Source organism: Lutra lutra, chromosome 16, assembly GCF_902655055.1.
Source record: "Lutra lutra chromosome 16, mLutLut1.2, whole genome shotgun sequence".
Taxonomy (NCBI): Eukaryota; Metazoa; Chordata; class Mammalia; order Carnivora; family Mustelidae; genus Lutra; species Lutra lutra.
Window position 1 is genome coordinate 2,484,931 of NC_062293.1, and position 8,803 is coordinate 2,493,733.

Below are 8,803 nucleotides of genomic sequence, written 5' to 3' on the forward strand. Positions count from 1 at the left end.
CCCTCCGGGAGTAGCTCAGTTGGTTGGGAGGTAGACTCCTGATTTCCCTTCAGGTCATGATCTCAGGGTTGTGGGATTTAACTCTTCGTGGGGCTCCGTGCTCAGATCAGCCTATGCTTGGGATTCTCTCTATCCCTCTCCCTCCGTCCCTCCCCTGCTCACATGCTCTACATAAATAAATAAATAAATACATAAATACATAAATGAAATCTCTGGGGGGGAAAAAGGAAATAAAGAAAGTAAAGGCTCCCCTCCCCACTACCATTCTAGTTTGGGCGCCTACTAAGTGCCCCGCACTGTCTGTGTTATTTCACCTGGGTCCTGCCATGGCCCCGTGGTACAGATGAAACACGAGGCCTGCAGAAATCCGGCACTAACCGAGAAGGGGTTCAAAGCCACTCGTGGGCCGTGCTTCTGTTTTCTCTGTTCCCTGGGACCTTGAGGTTAGAGACCCCAGATGCCATTCAATTCAGCTCTGACCTAAGCAAGAGTTCCTTCCATCATCTCCCAGGATCACAGGTGGCCCCGGAATCCCAGGTAGGTATCCTGCTTGCCTCCTCCTTACCCACTCTGAAATCCAGTTCCTGCGACTTCCTCCGTTTTCATGTGGGTTCAGCCCATGGGTCAGGGCTTCAAGTGCTGGGGGCTCTGGGGGGCAGTCTTGGCGGGAGGGTTCCCCAGCCAGCCAGGCTGACCCCCAAACCCCACTCTGTCACTGTCTGTTGAACTATGCCCGTACCCTCACCCTTGGCTCCTCTGAAACCCACCCCCCAGCACTTGCATATGGAAACAAGCCTCTTCCTAGCATGGGGTCGAGGGTGGTTGCCTTTTTCTTGTTGTTCCTACTCCCCCATTCCCACCTGATTTTTTCAAATCTTTCAGCCTGGCTAGTGAGGAGGGGGAGGTGATCCACGGGCAGACAGCGCTCCTCTGTCCCCTCCCCAGGTAAACTGCTATGGGGGAAGCAGGGCACAGAGTGGGGTGGGCTGATCCCGGAGCGCCCCCCAGCACAACACCAACTTTGCCTCTGGGCGCTGTCTATCCTCTCCCTGTCCCCAAAAAAGCAAAGTGGGGGGCTTGGAGAAGGGACGCACCAGCCTCACCTTGGTCCTGCTGACTCCACAAAACAGGCTCCCCCGGCCTGCCGCAGCCCGGCATGAAAACTCGACAGGTCTGCAGCGCCCCCCCCACCCCCCCACCCCGTGCCTGCCTGTCCTTCCACAGCTCCTGCCCCCCAGGCTCAGCGACACTGGTGGCAGGCCATTTTCCCTCCTCACCCCATAGCGTCTGCAGAACAGACGCATACCTGGCCCAGACCAAGCCCCTGGCCATGCGCCATCACTGCCCCAGAGTCAGAGGCAGCTGGTGGGCACCCAGCGCGGGTGCCACATGGGTGGGACAGGATCCCTGCCCTCCGGGGGCTTCTCATCCACAGGAGCCGCGGAGCAGACGTGGGAGAGCAGTCGCTTTCCCGGGGAGATCTGGTGAATTGCACGCGAAGCCTTTGAAACACGTGCCCAAGGTGGGCTTCGGGGCCATGTGCCCACCCTTGACACCACCACCGCAGCCGGGCTGCTCCCGCCTCTCCCGCCCACTGTCCCCTGGAGATCCCTCCCTCCTCTTCGACCTCGGTCCTGTAAGAGAGTACTTTGTCACCCCACGCAGCAGCCCGTCTTCTAATGGCCCGACACCTCCTGCTGGGGCTCAGCTCGGTGTCCCAACCTGGCTGTAAGTGCCCCCAGGGCAGCCAGCGCCTCAGCCACCACGCACAGGGAGAGGTCAAGAGACAGCTCTGGCAGGGGTCATCGGGGCCACCGCGGATAACCCTGCGGGTGGGAGGCGATGTGGCCCGGGAATGGAGCTTCCAACCACGGGGTTTTGTGATGGGGGACCCTGTGGGGAGCGGCCAGAAGGCCCTCAGCAGGCGGGCGGGAGAGTCCTTTTGCCGCTCGCCCTCTGGGCAAATCCATTCCTGGCAGGGGCAGCCGAGGCTGCGGCGAGCTACACTCACTCCACCCTGGGAGGTGGCCGCCCAACGCCCGAGGAGGCTTGGGAAATGGGCGAAGTGGTCAGACTGGTTTCCGGAGCCGGGCTCGGAATCCACGCGGGCTGGCAGGCGTTGGTGGGGGAGGATCGAACCCCGCCAGCGGCACCAGAGGCCACCCTGGGATGCTTTGTTTTCCACCCTCCACAGCGACCCGCGGGGTGGGGGAACAGCAGGCGGCCAGTGGGGGAAACGCGGTCTTCCTGCGTGTGCCTGCAGGCTGGTCACCCCCCAGCCTGCTGCTGCTCAGCCCCCTCCCGCCGGTCGGTGTTGGCCAAGAGTGCTGAGGTGGGAGCCCCCGGTCCACAGCGAGCCTGGGCTTTGAGCTCAGTGGGTGAAAGAAGGAAGAGGGCAGAGGAGTGTGAAGAAGAGTCCAGCTCTGCCACCAGCCTTCGGAATGACCTTGCACGAGTCACCCCCTTCTCCCAGCCTGCTCCCTAGTCCCCCACTGTCCCTTCCAGTCAGACGCTCATGGGTGTCCAGGGGAACCCGGTGGGTGCAAGGGGAAGGAGGGCGCCACAGCCGGTGGCCCTGTGCTCCCACGGGATTGGGCAGTTCTGAGGAAACTCAACTGATCCTTGGGGTCGGTGGGCATTCCCACCTCGCTGCGGGCGCTGGAGACTCCAGGATGGGAAAATGGAGTCTTCAAATTTCCTATCACGCACAATCGAGGCACTGATGGCCCAGGCTGGCAGGCGCCAGGTTCTCCGGGCGTCTGGGCTGAGGAAGGGGCGCCTCCCCCTCCCACAGACACCCCACAACGCCCTAAGTCTGGAAGTCCAGTGCAGGGGCATTGAGGGAAGGGGTCGAGCAAGCTGGGGGGGGCTGGAGCGAGACAGCACTGCCATCCCAGAAAATGGAGAGCCCAATTTCCCGTCTGCAGCAGCTGCTGGGCAGCTAGGGGGGTCTCGAGAGCAGCCCCTGCTGCGGTCTTCTTGGAGGTTCCTCGGTGCAAAGACGGGGGCGTGGGGTTGGCGCTACGCGGGGGCCGTGGGGGCTCCCGGATTAGCGACCCCCCCAGCAACCCAATCAGAGGAGAGAAGGAACTCCGAGCTAGAAGACTGCCCGGCCTCGCCACCGCCGCGCGCGGGGGACCCCCCTTCCCGCAACCAGGGTGGGCTGCGGCGAGGGCTCGGGTCCAGCCCTGCGACCAGCGTGGAAGGGGGGGTCCCGGGCGACCCGCCGGCGCTGCGCGAGTGGCCGTCGCACGCGGAGCCCCCTTGGGGGCTGGGGGGGTTACGGCCGCCCCCCGAGAGGGGGGCGAGGGCGAGGGCAGGGGCCCCGGGGCCCCCAGGCGGCCCGGCGCGGGTGGGCTGCAGGGGCCCCCGTGGGCCGGGGCCGGGCTTTGTCTGCGGCGGCTCGGCTTTGGGAAGGCGCCAGCCCGGGTACAAGATGGCGGGGAAAGGGTGGGAGCGCGGGCGGTCGCCACGCGGAGCGGCCCCGCTCTGCCGGCGCTGCGGCGGGGGGAGGGGCGGGGCGCCGGCGACCCCGCGCGCCCCCCGCCCCCGCCCCGGCCACCGGCCCGCACCCCAGCCGGCGGCCCCGCGCCCCTCGGTCCCCGCCGCGTGCGTGTGGCGGCGGCCGCCTGCGCCTCCCTCCGCAGAGCCCCGGCCGCGGCAGCTGCAGAAAATGGCTGCCAAAGCGGCGCCAGTCGCCACGCTGCCACGGGCGGGGGCGGGCGCCGCGGCCCCCAGCAGCCCGGCCCCGCTTCCCGCGCCCGGGGACTCTCCGCCCGGGCGCCGGGACCCCGGCGGGCAGCGGGTCATGGCGGGGGCGGGCGGCTGGGGCGGGAGGGGGCGCAGCGGCCGGAGCGGGGGGCGAGCGGGGCGGGGGAGGGGCGGCTACCTGCGGGCGGAGCGGCGCGGGGTGGGGGGGCGGTGGCAAGAGGCCGGTGCGGGGAGGGAGGGTGCTCTCGCCCTGCCCCCCTCCCTGCAAGCCCCGAGCCTCCCGGGGTCGCGGCCCCCGGGTGGGGAAATGCTAATGGGCTGTTGACCTCCGTGACCGCGGGCCGCCCCCGCCCAAGTAGAGATTCCCCGGCCTCGCCCCCACCCCCTCGCGGCGGTGCAGCTGGGCGGGCCCGCCTCGACGCCCCCCGCAGAAAAATGAAAATTAAATTAAAAGCCGTGCGCGTGCCGACTACAAAACGACCCAAGCCCGGAACTCCGCGGAGAAGATCCGGGTGGATCCTCGGGCGCCATGAACTGCAGCGGCGGCGGGAGCTCGGCAGGTGCCGCGCGCCCACCCTCCTCTCCGCAGGGAGCCGCTCCCCGACCCCCGCCTCCGCCCCGCCGAGAGCAGCTCCCGCCGCGGAGGCGCCCACGGCCGCCCTGCGGCTCCCCGGCACCCGGGCCCAGGCACTCTTCTTTGGGCGCCAAGGGGAGGCCGGGGCGAGCTGGAGACCCCGGCGCGAACTCGGGACAGGGCCGAGGGGAGCACTAGAGCAGGGGAAGAAGTTGCCCCCGGAGTCCCCGGCTTAGGGTTCCTGGGGAATAAACGAAAAGTGCGAGCCGAGGGCTCGTGTGTGAGGTCGGACCCCGGGATCGGGACCACCTGGTGGAGTAGAGAGGGTCCCGTAGCCCCCCTTCTCTCAGCCCGGAGGAACCCAGCCCCAAGCGGCCGGACGCCGGGGAGAGGTGTGTCTGTAAGTTTGGGGCTTTATTTTCCCCATCTGCAAGTTTCTCTCTCGCCCCTCCCGCCAACCGCGTCCTCGGTCCCAGCGATTTCACTACCACTGGCAGGAAAACTCAAATTCAGTAAATAAGCGGGCAGAGACCAGGAGCCAACAGGTCAGGTAAAGGCGTTTCCACATTGGAGAGCGGCTCCTGCTCTTGGGGTTTAAGAGTAGAGAAGGGGCGCACGTAAGGAGGCATGTCCCCGTGCTGGGCGAAGTCGGAGGACACCTGGGGACCTGCGCCCCCATCTCTCCGCTGGACGAAGGCATCCATGTACCTGAGCACACAGAACCTGGGAATGGGGATTGAATAGGAACCACCCGGCTAACTGGGCGTGGGCAGGCACGGGGCGGGGGCGGGCTACGCGGGGGCACTGAGAGGCTGCGTCCCGGCACCCACGGATTTTCCCGAGCTCTGAGAGGTCTCCATGGCACACGTGCGGCGCGGGGCGCAGACCTAGGCAAACCTACCGCCCCGAGGTCATCCTCAGTCCCTGCGCGTGGCGGGAGTGGGGGGGGGGGCGGTGCTGCTTTCTGGTGCTTTCTGTGAGGCAAAACCCCGTGGCCGCGCATCTCAGCCAAGGTCAGGAAGGGATCCGTGCTGGCACCGAGGGCTGCGGCGGCCGCAGAGTTTCCTTCCGCAGAAGCAGCGAGGAGGCGGCGGCCGAAGCTGACTCGATCCAGCAGGCAGCGCCCTCCCAATCTCGCACCCGCATTCCCTGGCAGTGCCCGTCTCCGCCACCTTTCCCCAGGAGGGACCAGGTTGGGGGAATTTGAGGTTTGGAAGGAACAGAGGGCGAGGACAGGGAAGGATGCCCCAGACGAAGCGGAGGTCAGGCGGTCACCGCACCCCGTTCCCCATCCCCCACCCAAGCCCGCCTCCTGTGCGACCCCCACCTGCGCCGTGTTCCCGGCTCAGGCTTCCCAGTAGGGGGCATCGCTGGGCGCCTCCGCAAGGCGGCTGCCCTGGAGAGGCGAGCTCGGTCACAGGCGAAGTCCCCAGGGCGCTAGGGTACCCATTGTCTTAGCGTTCCTGTTTGGGTCCCTGGGGAGAGGAGCGAATTCCCAAGGGTTTGCCTCGGGCCGCAGCGGCGTGGCTAGGAAGACCGGCGCCGCGGCAGCCGCGGCCGCCCGGGAGGGGTCAGCCGGACACCTGTGTGTGCGCGCGCGCACGTGCGCGCGCCTCTGAGCGTGAGGGAGGGGTCGAGGGGCGCCCCAGGAACCGCGGTGCCTCCGCTGCCTGAGTTTGAGGCGCACGGGAGCCTCATGCCAAGAGGAAGAGGGACGTCTTCTGCCTCCGCAGGCTCCCACCCCGGGGGTGGGCCCAGAGCTGGGCACCTGACCTGCATCCCGCAACGACCGCTCCTCTGCGTTCTGCCCGGAAACCCGAGAATGGCTCTTTTGGAGCATTTTCCCTTCCGCACGCAGGTTTTTTTTTTTTTTTTTCTTCCCTTCCCCTCGACAATTGGCAGGCTTTTAAAGTAACCTTTAAATGAGACATCGATTTATCATTATTATGATTGCATTCAGAAATCCAGCCCGAAGGGAAACCCCGGGAAATGGTAATTTGGCGGTACCTAGGGCTGTCTGTGGTTTAGCACATCCCTAGCCCCGCACGCACATTTCTTGACAGCTAATTGCTCTGATGACCTCTGGGGCGGGGGAGGTGAGTGTGTGTGCGTGTGGGGGAGACTCGGACTGCTCGCAGAGCCGCGTGCGTGCACGCCGTGGACCTGATGCTGCGGCGGCCACTGCAGCAGCGACGCGCGCGCGCGCGCGCGCACACACACACACACACACACACACACCCGGTCTCCAGCTCCCCTCCCGCATCCGGGCTTTCCGGCTCCTCAGCCGCCGTCCGCCGGGTTTGGGGAGGGGGTTCGTGGGGTGTGATGTGGAAGCGCGCGGAGGGGGCGAGGACAGGCCGAGCCGGAGGAAAAGAATGACAGCCGGGCGAAGGGGGAGGGGGACGACCGCGCGCAGAAACTTGGGGGAGAGGGTGCAGGCGAAAATGGGGGTCGGCGAGGAGGGGGTGCCGAGGCGAGAGGCGGGGAGGCCGGGGGAGAAAGAAAGGGAGGGGGCGGGGAGCGGGCGGGGAGCGGGCGGGGAGCGGGCGGGGAGCGGGCGGGGGCGGCTGGCTCCTTTCCACTCGTGAGAGCCGGTTGCTGAGAGACGCGCGGGCCAATGAGCGCGCACCAGCTCAGCCCGGCGCCCGCCGCGTGCCCTTATATGGTGAGGCCGCTCGGCGGGCGCTCGCGCACATCGCCATATAAGGGCAGGAACCTAAATACAGGCTATACCTTGTTCTCTGCTCGCCAGGCCGCGGCCCCGGCGATCGATGAGCGCGCGGCCGAGCGGGCTGCGGAGCGCGGGCTCCGAGCGCGGGCGGGAGAGGGCCGCTGCGGCCGCGCGGCCGCGCCAGATGTGGACGGCGCAATGGCAGCTCGGGCCAGCTGTGGCGCTCAGAAGGAGTCGCCCGCCGCAGCCAGGCAGCCCCCTCCTTTCCTCCCCTATCCGCCCCCGCCCCCCGTACTGTTTCCGAGGTGCAAATGCAAATGAGCTGAGATAGAAATCTAATTGCTTTTGTTTAAAAAAAAAATAGTAACAAACGCGAGTCTGTGCTGAGTCTGAGCAAAGGCCCAGAATCCCGAGAAACCGAGCCCAACGCGGGGGGTGGGGCGGCGAAGGTTGGGGAGGGAAGAGATCTGGACTGTGATTTGGGGGTTGGGGTCCTCCGGCTGACTCCTGAGGCCTGGTCCATCATGCAGTCATCTGAGAGCCCGCGCCCCATTTCTCCGATCCCCTCCGCGTCAGGCCTGGCCAAGAGCCCAGGCCGGGGCTTGAGGGTTGAAGCTGCGTGGGGCCGGGGTGGTGAGGAGTCCAGGAGCGGTGGCAGCGAGGACACACGGGATCAGTGTCCCTACTGGTGCGGGCAGCCTGGAGCCAGTCCGGCGGCGAGAGAGAGAGAGAGAGAGAGAGAGAGAGAGAGAAAGGAGAGGCATCGCTGTCATCTCTCTGCTATCTCTGTACCGTCCCTGCTCCCTGAGGTCAGGCGGAGTGCTGCCGGCAGTGACCAGCCCCACAGGTCTCTGATCCACCTACCGGATGGGCCCATTAGGCGGGATCAGACCACGGAAGGTGGGAGGGGCTGCAGGAGGTCTCTTTGAGTGGAGAGGTTGGCCCAGGGTGGAGCCCCGGGACAGCCCATCAACCTCTGGCATCTGGGCTCCTGCTGGTCCTGGAGACCCCAGAGTCTTGTCTCCAGCAGGTTGCTTGCCTTCTCCCTCCCCACTTCTGGCCAGTCCCTTCACTGATCAGGAGAGGGGCTTTAACAAACTCCTCCTGGTCACAGGAGTGGCCCCCCGGTCAGGATGTCTGGAAAGGAAGGAGGAGCCTCAGTCTGGGACCTGTGCCCCCACCGCCAGGACAGCACAGCTTCCCGTTGTGGGTGAATGTTGTTGGAAATCTCAAATAGCCCCCCCAGCAGCCCCCCACACACACACACCATCTTTGGGGCTAAGGCCTTTCTCTCCCACCATTTGCCATGGCAGGCGAGATTTCCCCAGACCCCTGGCTTACCAGCAGGGTGTTCATCCTGGAGAACCCTATGCTCCTGGATCAGGAGCCTCTGGAATTCGAGAGAACCCTTGGCAGCCACGCGCTCCACAGGTGCCTAAGATCCCCCTCGCCAGCCAGTTTGGAGTGGGACTGTACTGCCCTGCCTTGGCTTCCCCGGTGCCTGGATATGCCACAGAGAGAACCTCTCCCTTCTGAAGAGGCCATTTCCAGTAGCATGATGCCACCTATAGAATGTACCTGGAATTAGTCCGAGCTGCGGCAATGCCTCCAGCAGCGTGGCGCTGGTGAGGGAGCTGGAGGGAAAATAATGCCCTCTGTTGTCCTTGACGGAGGTTGGGAGGAGAAGGGATTGGAGGGGTGGTCTATGCACCCAAAGCTTCCTCCAGGACTCTCTCTCTCTCACCTTCCTGGGCCCCCTGACTAGGTGTTCCGTAGTTCTGTGCCTGGTATCACCGCTGGGGAAACTGAAACTGACACCCGCACAGCTGGGACAGGAACGCACCTGC

The 8,803-nt window shown here is 65.7% G+C and overlaps 1 long non-coding RNA gene across 1 annotated transcript; it reads right to left on the reverse strand.

Annotated features, from left to right (window-relative positions):
* Positions 1–7,392: 7,392 nt before the first annotated feature.
* Positions 7,393–8,434, reverse strand: LOC125087346 (uncharacterized). Its single transcript, XR_007123411.1, has 3 exons — positions 8,298–8,434; positions 7,821–8,093; positions 7,393–7,655 (listed from the first exon to the last, which is right to left on the reverse strand). It is a non-coding gene; the product is annotated as an uncharacterized LOC125087346 (long non-coding RNA).
* Positions 8,435–8,803: the final 369 nt, after the last annotated feature.